The following is a 14396-nucleotide window of genomic DNA, read 5'->3' as shown; positions in this document are numbered from 1 at the left end:
TTTCAGGAGGTTCCATGACTTTGGGGAATGGAAAGCAGTTGTTGAGAAAGATCCTAATTAAAATTTTAAGGAAATGTCTTATTATTAAGAATCAACCAAAGCTGTTTAACCCTGGGCAGATTCTGGATGGATCAGAGGTAATGAATGTGGTGGTCTGTAGTAGAGAAGAAGCCCCTGTAAATATTCTGTGGGTTAAATACAACAGCAGATAACACAGAAGTTTGAACTTTTGAAATTTAACTTTATTTATTTTATTTATTTATTTATTTATTAGACACATTTATATGCCGCCCAATCCCGAAGGACTATTGTTGTATTGCCTGTTAACTACGTTTTTTATATACAGCAGATAGATGACAAGTCAAGTAGTTGCAAATAGATGTGTAATTTATAATATTGGGGCTGTTTTGCAAGGGGGAGAAACTATTACTGCTATATTGTGTTCAACAGGGGGGGGGGGATATGCATGTTTTTGCCTGTTTTTAATGCACCTTTAAAAAAATGTGTTGTCTACTTTTGTTTTATCATTGTAATAGTTTTATTTTACCTTTTTGAATAAAAATTTTTATAAGAGTTTCCAGAAACAATATTTATGATTACCACGAAGAGAAGGGCGCATAAGTAAAAAGCAGTAGAAAAATATCTGATTTTTAGCAACTAGGACTTGACTAACAATAAAGTCTCATATAAGAACATGAATGATGGACTGTAAAAAAGATGAGGGATACCAAACTTGATATATTTACTTGTGAAAATGACTCAAAATCGTAGTTAACTGGAAACAGAATCTGAGTCAGCCGGGAGATGTTCATGGAAAGAAGGGAGATGCAGCTGTAAGAATCTCAGGAAGTGAATCAGTGGTGGGTTTCTGCCAGTTCTCACCGGATCGGGATAACCGGATGGTGAAATGGACCCGGACGTAACTTCCAAACGCCTGCCTGCCTGCCCCAGCTCTGTTGCTCCACGCTCACCCCCGCCCGCTGGACAGGTCCAGCGGCACGATCCATCAGACAGCAGAGGCAAGCTCAGGAGTTTTCTCCTGGATTCCCCTCTGTCTTGCCTCCTCAGATCTCCCAAAGTTCTTTCCCCAATGTGTGATAGCTTTCTACTGGATTCCTCTCTGTTGTGACTTCTCCGATCTCCCTAATTTCAGCCCTTAATCCTCCAGTTGTCTATTTTTGGAAGGTTCCCCCCCTTTCATAGGAGTTCCCCAAAAAATTGCCACATGGCTTGGGGGGGGTGGTCATGTGACTGAGTCTGCATGAGTGATGTCAAGTTGGCCATACCTGCCCGGTCACATGACTGCCAAGCCACACCCACAAAGTAGGCCACACCCACAGAATAGGTTCTAAAAAAATTGAAACCCACCACTGAAGTGAATGTTCTGGTTTGGGGAGACCCCAACTCAACGACCAGGTCCCCTTGTAGCAGGGGTGTGTTTCAACCGGTTCGCGGCGGTCCCCGCGATCCAGTTGGTCGCCGAACCCAGAAGTAAGTAACTTCCGGGAACGGCGAAGGCCTCCCCCCCGCGCCTGCGCGCCCGCGCGCGCGCGCCTGCTCCTTACCCAGTTTTGCCGAATTCTGCGCTTCCACGCATGCGCAGGACGCATACAACGCCTGCGCGATCCTCCAGGAGCAGCTGGAGCATCGCACAGATGCCAGTACGCATGCGTGTGGCGCACGTGTGCACGCGCACGGCGCGTGCATGCACGAGGATGCCGCCGGCCTCGTTCCAACCGAACCGGTTGGAACGGGGTGAGAAACCCACCCCTGCCTTGTAGGCACCGAGGTTGGAGGAGAATTTGTATAAAATCTACGTGAACTTCAGGGAAAGACAATGAAGCCAAGGAAGAGATCAAAGGAGCTGCTCTTAGCCTTGAGGAAACACAACAAGGAGAAGAGCTGAAGATCAGGAGGAATCTGGGAGCCTCTTTTCCAACTGACACAATCTCTTGGTTGGAGACGGGAGGATACAGCCAGTGGTGGGATTCAGCAAGTTCAGCCCCCACATAGTAAAAATTCTGCCTGGCCATGCACTGCCCCACCACTACTTGCCTTGCAGGCCTTGGCTGGGGCCTTAGAGTCATTGCTGCAGCTGCTCTTTGGCTCCCTTGCCTCAACCACATGTCCATGCAGCCCAGCTTGTTTGGCTGCCTTTGCTGTGGCCTCTTGCTCCCATTCCCACTGTTTTTTATCCTTTCCTTCTTTCCCATTTCCTTTCCTTCCCTACCCCCTCCCTCCCTCCCTCCCTCCCTCCCTCCCTTCCTTCCTGGGAGTCTGAGGGAGAGTCAGGGGACGAAAGAAAAGGAAGAAGAAAGAAAAGGAAAAGAAAGGAAAGGAGAGATAGAAAGATGGAGTTATGGAAGGAAGGGAAAGAAAGAGAGGGAGGGAGGGAGGAGGAAGTGAATGAGATATAGTTGGATGGATGGGTCAATAGATACAGGGAGGGAGGGAGGGAGGGAGGGAGGGAGGGAAAGAGAGAACATGAGAGGAAGGAAGGACACAAACCATGGCTTCAGAAGACTCTTTCAAACAGCACAACAATGTTTGAAAGGGCTGGAAGGGATCTTGGGGGTCATTTTCTAGTCCAACCCCTGCTCTAGTAGGGTCAGAAGGGACCTTGGAAGCCATCTAGTCCAACCCCCTGCTCCAGCTGGAGACCTTATATCCTCTGGATTATTTTGGTGCCACTAACAGAGAGGAAAATTGCCAGAAAAGGGAAGGAGTTTACTAGGTCAAGGCTGCCATGCAGAGGAAGGCAGAGACAGTCCTTGACTTATGACAATTGAGCCCAACATTTTGGTTGCTAAGCAAGAGCGTTGTTAAGTGAGCTTTGCCACATTTTACCCAATCCATGACATCTCCCGGCTCTGACAGTCATGTGCAGGCGAGGGAAGAACATCTGAAGGCCTGTGTAATGTTCTAATGTGCAGAAATGATAGTTAAATGTGTGGCAGAAAGTGGACTCTGGGTGTGTTTTTCCAAACGCAATAAGTGAGGTTGAATGTGTAGTTTTAGAAGAGCTCTGTGTTTCTGTGTGTGTGTGTGTGTGTGTGTGTACATACACATACAGTGTATAAAGTAGATAATGTATCTTTTTGTGTGCCTATACACACACTATACCCTGTAATATGTATGTAAACATATGGCATATATACATAGGATTAAATTGTATATTTTGGATGTTCATTAGTAGTAAATAAATAGACAGGGAAATTGTATCTTGTTGATGCAAGGAGAGGCCAGGCAAGGTACCTCTTGACGTGAGTGATGTCAAGTTGGCCACGTCTACCCAATCACATGACCACCAAGCCATGCCCACAGAACTAGTAGAAAAAAGATTTGAATCCCACCACTGGATAGAACCCTCTTCCAATAACCGACTCCTGTTACACATGAGTGTAAGATCTGCTCACGCTTATTCCAGAGTGCCAGACATGGAAAAAGTGAATTCAGTTACAAGAGAGGAGATTTTAACTGAATGAGAGAAAAAATATGATAAAAGGATGAGCTGTTTTAGAGCTGAGCCAATAAAGCAGAGTTCAGTCTCCTCTTCATGGATCGTCTGACAGCAAAGACTGAGCAGCCATCAGTCAGAGAAGCCTGAACTGGGATTCCTGCAGAGATGAGGGGTTGGGCTAGATGGTCTCAGGGTCTCCTCCTAATTTATAAAGGTTGTCATGCCACAACAAGTACTGTAGTTTTCGGAGTATAAAATGCATCGGAGTATAAGACACACCAAGGTTTTGAAGACGCAATTTTTTAAAAAAAGTAGGTAGGTAGGTAGGTAGGTAGGTAGGTAGGTAGGTAGGTAGGTAGGTAGAGGGATAGAGAGAGAGAAATAAAAAGAGATAGAGAGAGAAATACAGTAGGGAGAGAGGGAGAAAGAGAGAGTAGGTAGATAGGTAGATGTTTCCAGGTGTATTTATCCATGTGCTGGAGAAGGAAATCGCTGACAATCTGCAGCACCTAAGACTTTGTTTCTGTTGGCACAGCACTTGATCAATGTAATTCTCATCAACCAGTTAAAGAGCTTTCCAAGAGGGGGGGGAAGTTTTTACACTCTGCAAACCTTCCCGAAACAGCCTGTTTTTGTGAAAACGCCCCCCCCCCCCTTTTAAAAAAGTCATCAATGGCCTTGGTGGGATTTGCAGACTGTTCCTAGGGGAGGGCAAAACTGAGCACATAATGGCCAACTTTTCTCAAAAACAACCCCATTTTGTGCAAACAAAATGCATGCATAGCCTTATGGAGGCTTATAGAGTGCTGCTGGGGGTTGGGGGGGGGCAAAAATCGTCCATTTTTTGCTCATTACTGCCCTCCCCAGCCCCCAGGAGCTCTCTGAAAGCCTCCATAAGGGTATGCAGGGCCATTTTGGTGAAGGGGGTGGGGCTTCGGGAGGCAAAAAATGCTGTATTGGATGTATAAGACGCACCTAGATTTTCAAACTCTTTTTGACGGAAAAAGGCTGCGTCTTATATTCTGAAAAATACGGGAACTCTTGTGCTGTTGTTGCTCTAGCGCCACCTAGTGGCCGGGGGCAGATAAGCCTAACTCTAAGGTCTGAAGCCAGACTCCATTTTCTGTCAGCCTTTGGAGAAGACGGAAGCAGCCGTTGTGACCGAGACCCCTGGTCATCCGGAGACGGCCTCCGTCCCTCACACGGAGCATCGCTGGAGAGGTTCCAGCTGCTTCTTTGCTGGCTGTTAATTAATGCTGCCTATCTCGTCTTTCTATTTGATTTCCACTATTTGCATCTCCTCAGTTTCACCTGCCCTCTTCTCCCAATAAAGCATCCAGATCCACGCCAGGCTCCATTTCATTGGAGGAGAATAGGGGGGCTTAGCTGCCTGTCCAGCTGCACACAGACCCACCTGCAATGAGGACGGAAGGAAGGTGGAATTCCACCAGGCTAATCACAAACCCACAAATACGGGAATTTATTTTAAAATAATGCAGCATTTTCCAATTAGCAGTGCTAAATATAAAAATGCCATGGTATCTACTCTTTGGAACCATTAATTCCCTGAGTAATTAAATTGGCCAAATCTGTTGAGATGGTTCCCCTCCTTCTCCTCTGGATTCCTCCTCCAAAGGATCTAAGATTAATGGATCCATATCAGGATCTCCTTACCTGCCATGGCTGCAACCTTGGAGACCCCAAGATCTTTTCTCCCTCCTTCCTTCCCCTCCTCGATCTGGAGGAATATGCAGCATTCAGGGCCTGAGCCAGAGTCTTCGCGAGACTGTAAGGTTCGTAGTGATTTTGGGCCCTTTCTCTGTCCCTTTTCCTCTGGGTCTCCAGTGGGGCTTTCTGGGTGCATCTTCTGCGGCCTTTGACAGAAAAGACATTCTTTGAAAGAGAACAATGAAAATAATGATCTTGAAACTTTTCTTCCACAAAGAAAAAGGGTTTAAAGGCAGAATCTTTTGGCCTTTCTTTTGGCAGATAACCAAAGTTCCAAACACTATGGATGTATTTGAGAAGTCTGAGCTTGTCCATTTCATATGATGCAAAACTTGTGAGGATCCAGACTTTCCCCTCAATGGGTCCTGGGAGACGCATAAAAGTTAAATGGAAAGGAAGAATTCTCTCCCAATGGGAATCATATTCCATGAAGTGAACAAAGACGTTGACTTGTCTCCACTTAGAGAGGGAATCCCTGAGGGCTGCTGTATGTCCAGTTGTTGAGAACAGTTGTGATATAACCACACAAATTCCATTCCTGACAAGCACAGGAGGAAAAGTCCTCATGAAATTCCCTCCCTTTTCTGTGTCTGAAGCAAAGAGGCCAATCAGGGTCCATCTGAAGTGGAGGAGCAGCTGGACAATTACTGGGTACTGGAATCCTCCTTTGGGGAACATGTGGTGGAAAAAGGGGAATTTGCTTTTATCACTCAGAGCCTCTGAAGCGATTGCATCATTGATCTGAAAAAGGAATTGAAAGGATTAGAGCCATGATGGGGAACCTGTGGCATACAGAGCCTCTCCCGGCACACCAGCCACCCCAGCCCAGCTCCATTAGCATCCACATGCAGGCGCACCTCCTGCTGGCCAGCTGGTTTTCGGGCCTTTGTGGGGGGCTAGGGCGGGGGACGTGTGAGAGTGTGTGTGTGTGTGTGTGTGTGTGTGTGCACGTGCTCACATTGCGCAGGAAACTCCGGTGGGCTGGAATGAATGGTCTGGGCCTCCAGTGCTTTCTCGCTCAGTAGGAGGCTTCCTTCAGCCTTAAAACAGTTGCAAGGGTTTTATTTTTTATTTTTTGTTTCGAGGTTGGTGCAGGAGGCTTTCCAGGGCCAAAATGGGGTGCAGAAAGCGCAGGGTTTTTCCCCCCCATTTTTCCGCTGGAAAGCCTCTTGCACCAACCTGGGAGCAAAGAAAAAACCCTGCAACTGTTTGAAGGCTGAAGGAAGCCTCCAACTGAGCCAGGAAGCATTTGGGGGGGGGGGGGAGGCCATCTGCACTCACTTCCAGCCCACCAGAGTTTTCTGCCTCAGTGCAGAAATGAGAGCCTGCCCTGTGGAGCCCACTGCCGCTTGGGCGAGAAGGACAACAAAACGAAGAAGAGGAGGAGGAGAATGGCAAGGATTTGCAGGAGCTGGCAGGGAGCAGGTCAGGTGGGGCTGGCTGGCTGGGGAGGGGGCAATCATGGTGCTTAGGTGGCAGCAGCCTCCATGCCCCAACTGTGCCGGGGAGGAAATGAGAGGCCCTGCTTGAATGGGGATCAAAGTACACATACACACTGCCTCCCTGCTCAGCTGTCGCCCACAAAATGGGCAGCAGTTTGGGTGCCCTGGCTGAAGCACGATTTCTCTCATGAAATGCAAGCATGGAATAAACTGAGCCTGGTTTGTTCTCAGTCTTTTCAGTGGCCACAAAGTACTAGCAAAAGTGCCATTTGATCATAAGGCAAGGAATGTTTCCCCTTTTGCATTTGGGCATTCCAGTCGGGACAGGAAAGACGAAGAAAAATAAGAAAAGGGGGGAAGAAAGAATGAAGAGGGAAGGAAAAAGAAGGGAAGGAAGGAGATTATAATGAGAGAGAGTGAAGGTGTGAGGTAAATCCTGCCTTAGCACTTGATCTCCAGCAGCCCTGCTGCCTTTGACCAACCCCTTGTCCCCTCCTCCTGACCTCTCCTGGTGGTCTCCCATCCTATCACTGAGGATGCTTTGGTTACAAAGCTAGGTCTCATAAGGAGTGGGAGTGGGCCTCCCTCTGACCCACATACTTTGCCCTCCTGCACACACCATTGGCAACCAAGGAGAGTGAGCACAGCAGCAGTGAGAGCACGCCCACCATGGCCTCCAAATTAAACCTCAATGGGGCCCTCATTGAAATTGAGTTTGACACCCCTGGACTAACAGATGACCTGAGTGCTGCATGTGTTGCTCTCAAACTTCCAAAGTCTGAGTCAAGGTTAGAAAAATTATCAGTGTGCATTCAACAGCAAAGGTCACATTAATCAAAAGGATGCCAAATGCAAACTTTTACCTTTCAATAAAAAGGTCTTTGTATCATTGAAAGTGCTGTTATTGTGGGGGTTTTTTCAGAGAAAAGACATTAATCACCTATGAGTTGTTTTTCTAAACTAAAACCTCATTATTCAGGTTAAATTGTCGTGTTGGCAATCCGAGATAAATAAGTGGGTTTTGGGTTGCAGTTTGGGCATTCGATCTCTAAAAGGTTTGCCATCACTGGATTAGAGCATACACAGAGTGTAACCTAATTCAGCTTTTGTTAAATTGCTGTTGAGAGAAGCTCCATTGTAACCTAAGGTGCCAACTCCATGGATAAAACTTCTAGGCCAGCGATGGCAAACCTTTTTTGGCTCACGTGCCATAAGCGGGGGAGCTCGGGAGGGTCGTGCTGCACACATAATGCAATGTGTGACACCTCCCCCCCAACGTGCATGCATGCATAACAGGCACAACCCCCTTTTTTTGCATGCTTTTTTCACCCTCACCAGGCAGCAGAGGTTTTATGAGAGCCTGGGGAGGGTGAAAACAGCCTCCCCTGCTTCCCTGGAGGCCCTCCGGAGGCTTCAGGACCTTCTCTGAAGCCTATGGGGGACTAAAAATGACCTTATGAGCAAACTGGAAGTGATGTCTGTTCCTAGCTTCCGGTTTGCCTGTAGGGCTGGTTTTTTGCACTCTGGTGGCTTCAGGGCCTCGGAGGGGGGGGTACTGTTTTCGCCTTCCTCAGGCTCAAATAAAGCCTCTGGAGCCTAGGGAGGGCGAAAAATGGCTTTAAAAAAGGCTGAACTCAGCTGGCCATTCTGCACATGCACTCTTGCCAGCTAACAGGGCAACACTTCGCGTGCCCTGACAAATGGCTCCGTGTGCCACCTGTAGAACGCGTGGCATAGGTTCGCCATCCTGGTTCTAGGCGAATTGCCAACCTTAGCCTAGCAAAGTAACGTCTTGTGAAAAGTAAAATGTGGATTCTGCAAGGAGCCTTGTTTGTAACTTAAAATGTAAATTCTGCATTCCCTAACAAAGCTCTTAGTTATTTGCCAGAAAATGTATTTCTTTTCTCTTCTAAAGTCCATTGTTTTCAGAGCACTGAGAAAAATCATGAAATTCACATGATATCAATTTATGTTTCTATAGCAATGACGTTCTGTGCAAGCTCTGTGAGCTGTAAGATGTTTGGAAAGGTTTTTGGCGCACTCCTGTTTTTCTCTCTCTGCCTGCTCTGTTAAGGTGGGAGACCAAAAGGTCATCCAGTCTTTTGCTTTCTGCAGAAATAAAAGCTGATAATCCGTAGCCTCATCTTCAGAGTTTCACTGGACTTATCAGATTCTGAGCTGCATTCAAAAACCTTCCACAATGAAGAATGCTGTGTTATATTTGGGGTCAGATCAAGTCCACAATATTTAATAAATCCAATCTTGTTCTCATGAAAGCATTATAATAATTTGTTAATTAGACATTGTTTAAAATATTAAAAACAGAATATTAGCAAGATTGTATTATAAAAGTGGAAAATAATAAATAAAGTAAAAAACTATAAACAATGTAAATCATATTACTGTATCTCACCCCTACAATTTATTGCAATTAGATTAACATGTGCAAATGCCAACTGAAGTATTCTAACGGCCTACTATAATTTTGAGGGTTGCTGCATATTTTAATGCTTCTATGGCCCAGATTCTTTGTGGAGGAATCTTTTTAGCTTCTTCTCCAGTTGTACAAGAAACAGGGAGACCTCAGTTCCTAATACAGTTTGTCAGTAATACAATCCAAAATGGGTCTTTAATTGAAATTATGTCTGTTCTAACAGCCACAATTTTCTGAGTCTGTCAGTTTCCATAGATAAAATTTAATGCCAATATCCACATTTTCTGATTTTAGACAAAGCAGAAATTGTGTAAATTCCCAAATCAGCTCTGAGGGGCAGCAGTTGGAGTCCTTTTGTCCACATTAAGATAATCCTCAGCGGCTGGGATTCAGTTGATTCTGCTGGTGGTTTCTCTCTGAAGCCCCAAACATCAGATTGATGTCAGAACATGGGGGAAACCTTGGCCTCAGATACTTCAATAATTGGGGCTGAGGAAGCTGGAGAGCTATGAGGTTTTCTTTTAAGCACCACTGTCACTCCTGTCTTTGATCTAACTGAGCTCCTTTGATGATGAGGGAGCCAAGATTCAGTCTCAGAGAAAACTACCCCAGGTAAGGAAAGGCCTTACTTGCTCTATTGGCTGACCATCTATGGCTAGGATGTCATTTCCCAAAGACCATAACTTTTGAGCTTGATTTATTAAGTATCAGATAATTATTATGACAAAAGAACCCAAGTCTTCCTCACAGGGTGTATAATCCAATGTGTAAGTATGATAATATCACAGTGTAAATCAGCATATTCCAATAGGTATTTAGCATGCTAAACATATATACATATAACAGAACTTATCACCAAATAAAAGGGTTGGAAAGGACCTTTGAGGTCTTCTAGTCCAACCCTCTGCTCAAGAAGGAGACCCTATACCAGGGGTCCTCAAACTACGGCCCACAGGCCAGATATAGCCCACTGAAGCCATTAATCGGGCCCACATGGGACTACGAGGCTACCCCGCCCGAATCACCCCACCCACCCTCCAGCCCCCACCCACCAGCTGAGCGCAGGGCTTCCCTTTTCAAGCCCCACGGACTGAAGCTGTAAAGCAAGACCAAAGTTTTTGGCTGGCAGAGTGTTTCTGGGGACTGGGGAAGCCAAAAACGGGATGCACAGAGGCCCCAGGAGGGGGAAATGGCGCCCTCTGCCTCAGCTTCTTAGCTTGGGCTGAGTGGAACGCAGAGCCATGTCATCTGGCACGCGCGGACTTGTCCATTGCTCTTCCGGGTTTCTGGTGCGCATGTGTGTGCAACAATAAGCTGGCCTCTGTGTGTACAGTAGTGCCAGGAAGGGGAAGAGCTGGTCTTCCGGTTTCTGCGAGTGCATGCGCACCAGCCAGCTGATTGTCATGTGGGTGAATGCCAGAAACGGTAAGAGGAGCTGCCTGGTGCACATGTATGCATTGGCATATACACTGTGCAACTCCTCTTCCAGATTGCGTCCCTGACAAGATCACTTGGTGCTGAAAAGGTTCTCCATCCATGCACTATTCCAACGCTGGTTTTTCCATGACATTATAAAGCGGTACCAATACTTCATGTGATTTGGATTCTCTCCTTCTGTTGATGCAGCCTAGGATTGCAATGGCTTTTTTTGGCTGCTGCCACACATTGTTGGCTCACATTTGAGAGATTGTCCACTAAGATTCCAAGATCCCTCTCACAGTTCCTGCTATTGAGCCAGGTTTCACCTAATTTGTACCTGTACATTTGGTTTTTCTAGCCTCAGTGTAAGATTTTACTTTTCTCTACATTGGATTTCCTTTTGCTAGATAGGCCCAGGATTCAAGTCTTTCTAGATCCATCTGGATCGTTAATCCGCATTGTCAATCTGTTCATTTCTGCTAATTCTAAGATTTTGTTCATCACCATTGTGCTAGTGGGGGCATTTTCACTCTTCCAGCACTGCACGTAAGCGATCCTTGCCGCCGTCAAGATGTGGGCGAGAAGGTATTGATTGGTTTTACATATTTTTTGATCTGTTATCCCTAATAGAAACATTTCCGGCTTAAGACTTAATTTAATTGACATGATTTCATTCAGCCATCTTAGCGTTCGCTTCCAATATGTCTTAGCCACCGGACATCTCCACCACATGTGGTAGTACGTGCCCAGCGTTGTTTTGCATTTCCAGCATTTGGCCGATAATTTTGAGAAAATTTTTGCCAGTCTTGTCGGAGGGAGATGCCAGCGGTAGAACATTTTGTATATATTTTCTTTATAGGCCGTCGATTTCGTTAATTTCAGGTTCCACTCCCATACCCTTTCCCAGTCATCCAGGTCAATTGTGTGGCCGATATTCTGGGCCCAGGTTACCATGACTTCTTTCACTCTTTCTGCTTCCATTTTTCGGATCAGCAAGCAGTTATATATTTTCGAGATTAATTTCTCGTCTGGTCCTATTAAGATTTTATCCAATTCCTGGTCCTTGTCCTGAAAGCCAAATTGTGCTAGATCTGATTTGTATTTATTTTGTATTTGAAAATATGGCCACCAATCAATATTTATTCCCATTTCAGCCAAATTTTCCCTGGAATTTAGTCTATTTTGGTCATCTAACAGCTGTTTGTAAATAACATTTTTGTCAAAATTTATCAAATTTGGGTATATCGGGGCTTCCGTCGGGGATATCCATTTGGGTAGTTGGATGTAGAATTTCCTTCTAATTTCCAGCCAATCCTTAATCAGTACCCCTCTTAAATGGTGTCTTCTAAAATAATTGTGGACTTTATTTCCCTCACACCATAAGTAATTGTGCCACCCCCATTGCAAGTCGTGGCCCTCTATCATTAGGATTCTTTTGTTGGTTAACATTACCCACTCTTTTATCCACATTGTTGTTGCTGCTTGATGATATGCTTTCCATTCCGGTAGGCCCATTCCACCTTGCGCTCTTTTATCTTGAAGATGCTTATATTTTATTCTAGGCTTTTTGCCATTCCACACAAAATTTCGTACCATTTTATCCAAATCGTTATAAAAATTTTCTCCTAATTTGACTGGTGCCGTTTGAAATAAATAGAGTATTTTTGGCAAGACATTCATCTTGATTACTGCGATTCTTCCCATCAATGATATTTGTAGCTTCGACCAATTTTTAAAATCTTTTTGGATGTTTCGTAATAGTTTATCATAGTTATCTTCTTTTATAGAAGAGCATTTCGCAGATAGCCAAATCCCAAAGTATTTGACCTTTTTAGTTACCTTTAATTCCATTGCTTTCTCTAGTTCTTCTATCTGTTTTTTGGGAAAGTTCTTTATAATCATTTTTGTTTTTTCCTTATTTATTTTTAATCCGGCCACATGCCTAAAGTCCTCAATGTCCTTCATTAATTTCGGTCCTGAGATTAGAGGGTCTTCCACAATAAAGACCATGTCATCAGCGAAGACCTGTGTTTTATATTGTTCTTTTTTTATGGTCAAACCCCTAATTTCCTGATTTAATCTTATCTGATTTAGGAGTACCTCTAACGACATAATAAATAGTAATGGGGAGAGCGGACACCCTTGTCTAACACCCTTTCCGATTCGTACCCTCTCTGTTAATTCTCCATTAATTATAATGTTTGCTAATTGCTGTGAATATATAGTTTCTATAATCTTAATAAATTTGTCGCCAAATTTCATCATTTTTAGTTGTGTGATTAAAAAATTCCAATTATCGAATGCTTTCTGCGCGTCGACAAAAATTAATGCTAATTGTTTCTCAGATCTTGTTTCGTAGAATTCCAAGGTGTTAATTATTATTCTTGTATTGTTCCGAATGTGTCTTCTAGGGAGAAAGCCGTTTTGGTCCGAATGGATGTTTTGATTTAATATTATTTTCAATCTTTCCACCAAAATTGATATAAAAATTTTGTAATCCGCGTTTAACAAGGATATAGGTCTATAGTTTTGAATTTTACTACTATCCGCCTCTTCCTTTGGTATTAGGGTAATGAAAGCTTCCCCCCATGATTTTGGAACCTTACCGTTTTGTAGTGCCTCATTAAATAATTGTAATAATTTGTCTTTTACGGTATTTTGGAGTTTTTTATAGATTTCCGACGGAAGCCCATCTGGACCAGGTGTTTTATTGTTTTTTTTGTTTTTGAATGGCCTTTTTCAATTCCTCTTGTGTAATTTCCTTGTCAAGCATCTCTCTCATCTCCTCCGGCAAGACTGGAGGTTTCTGTTCTATTAGGTATTTTCTGATGTCTTGTTCACTAATTTCGTCCGGTTCATATAGTTTCTTATAGTAGTTCTGTACAATCTTTTTCTTTTCCCCTATTTCCTGTTTCAAGTTCCCCTCCTCGTCGCTCAGTTGTTTAATAGTTCTTTTTGCATCATCTTTTCTTATTTTGTGAGCCAGCCATCTCCCAGTTTTATTTGCATGTTCAAAATAATTCTGCTTCATTCTCTTAATGTTTTGTGCTACTTCCTCTTGAGAAATCAAATTTATTTGGTGTTTAATTAACTCTCCTTTTTCCCTGTATTTAATATTGTCTGGCTCTTTCTGAATCAGCAGCTCTATCTCTCTTAATTCTTTGTTCAATGTATTAAGTTTTTCCCTATGCATTTTATTTCTTCTTGCTATATAAGCTATTGATGTTCCCCTCATGACTGCCTTCATCATATCCCAGACATTTTGTATTGATGTCTGCTCTTTACCGTTTTCTTTGAAAAAATATCCCAATTCCTTTTCTATTGATTGTACAAATTGTTTCTCTTGTAATATGTTCTGGTTTAGTGTCCACCTAGATTTTATCCTTGTCTTTCCTTTCCATTGCCATAAGACTGGATGATGGTCGGCCCATTTGTTTGTTGTTATTTCAATATTTACAGTATCCATAAGTAGTGCCAGGTTTGACCAGACCATATCGATACGGGACCAAGAATTATGTGGTTGAGAGTAGAATGTGTACTGTTGTATCTTGTCATTCATTGTTCGCCAGACATCATAGAGGTCTAGTTCCTTCACCATATTTGCATAGGTAGTCGGTAGTTTCCTTCTAGTACTTTTCTTGTGTAAACCCTTGTAATCCATTTTACCGTCTACTACTGCGTTGAAATCCCCTAGGATACATATATTTTGCCACTTTATTTCATTTATCCTCTTGTGTAAATTTACATAAAATCTTTCTTGTTTTTGGTTTGGGGCATAAATTCCAACTAGTAAAAAATTTTCCCCACCATTCGTTATCTCCACCATTAATATTCTACCCTCTTTATCTGCATATATTAATTTGGGGTTCAACCATTCTTTTATATACATCACAATTCCCCTTTTTCTTGTTTG

At 43.8% G+C, this 14396-nt stretch overlaps 1 protein-coding gene across 1 annotated transcript in view; it reads right to left on the bottom strand.

Moving 5' to 3' along the window:
• Positions 1-14396, bottom strand: part of LOC148042471 (vomeronasal type-2 receptor 26-like) — a 127505-nt gene that overhangs the window by 108670 nt on the left and 4439 nt on the right. The gene's annotated exons all lie outside the window — the stretch shown is intronic.

Source organism: Thamnophis sirtalis, unplaced genomic scaffold (assembly GCF_051295495.1).
Source record: "Thamnophis sirtalis isolate CommonGarterSnake01/CBP01778 unplaced genomic scaffold, rThaSir2_p1.2 scaffold_15, whole genome shotgun sequence".
Classification (NCBI taxonomy): domain Eukaryota; kingdom Metazoa; phylum Chordata; class Lepidosauria; order Squamata; family Natricidae; genus Thamnophis; species Thamnophis sirtalis.
The sequence above is the reverse complement of the archived record's forward strand: the minus strand, read 5'-3'. Positions and strand labels throughout refer to the sequence as shown.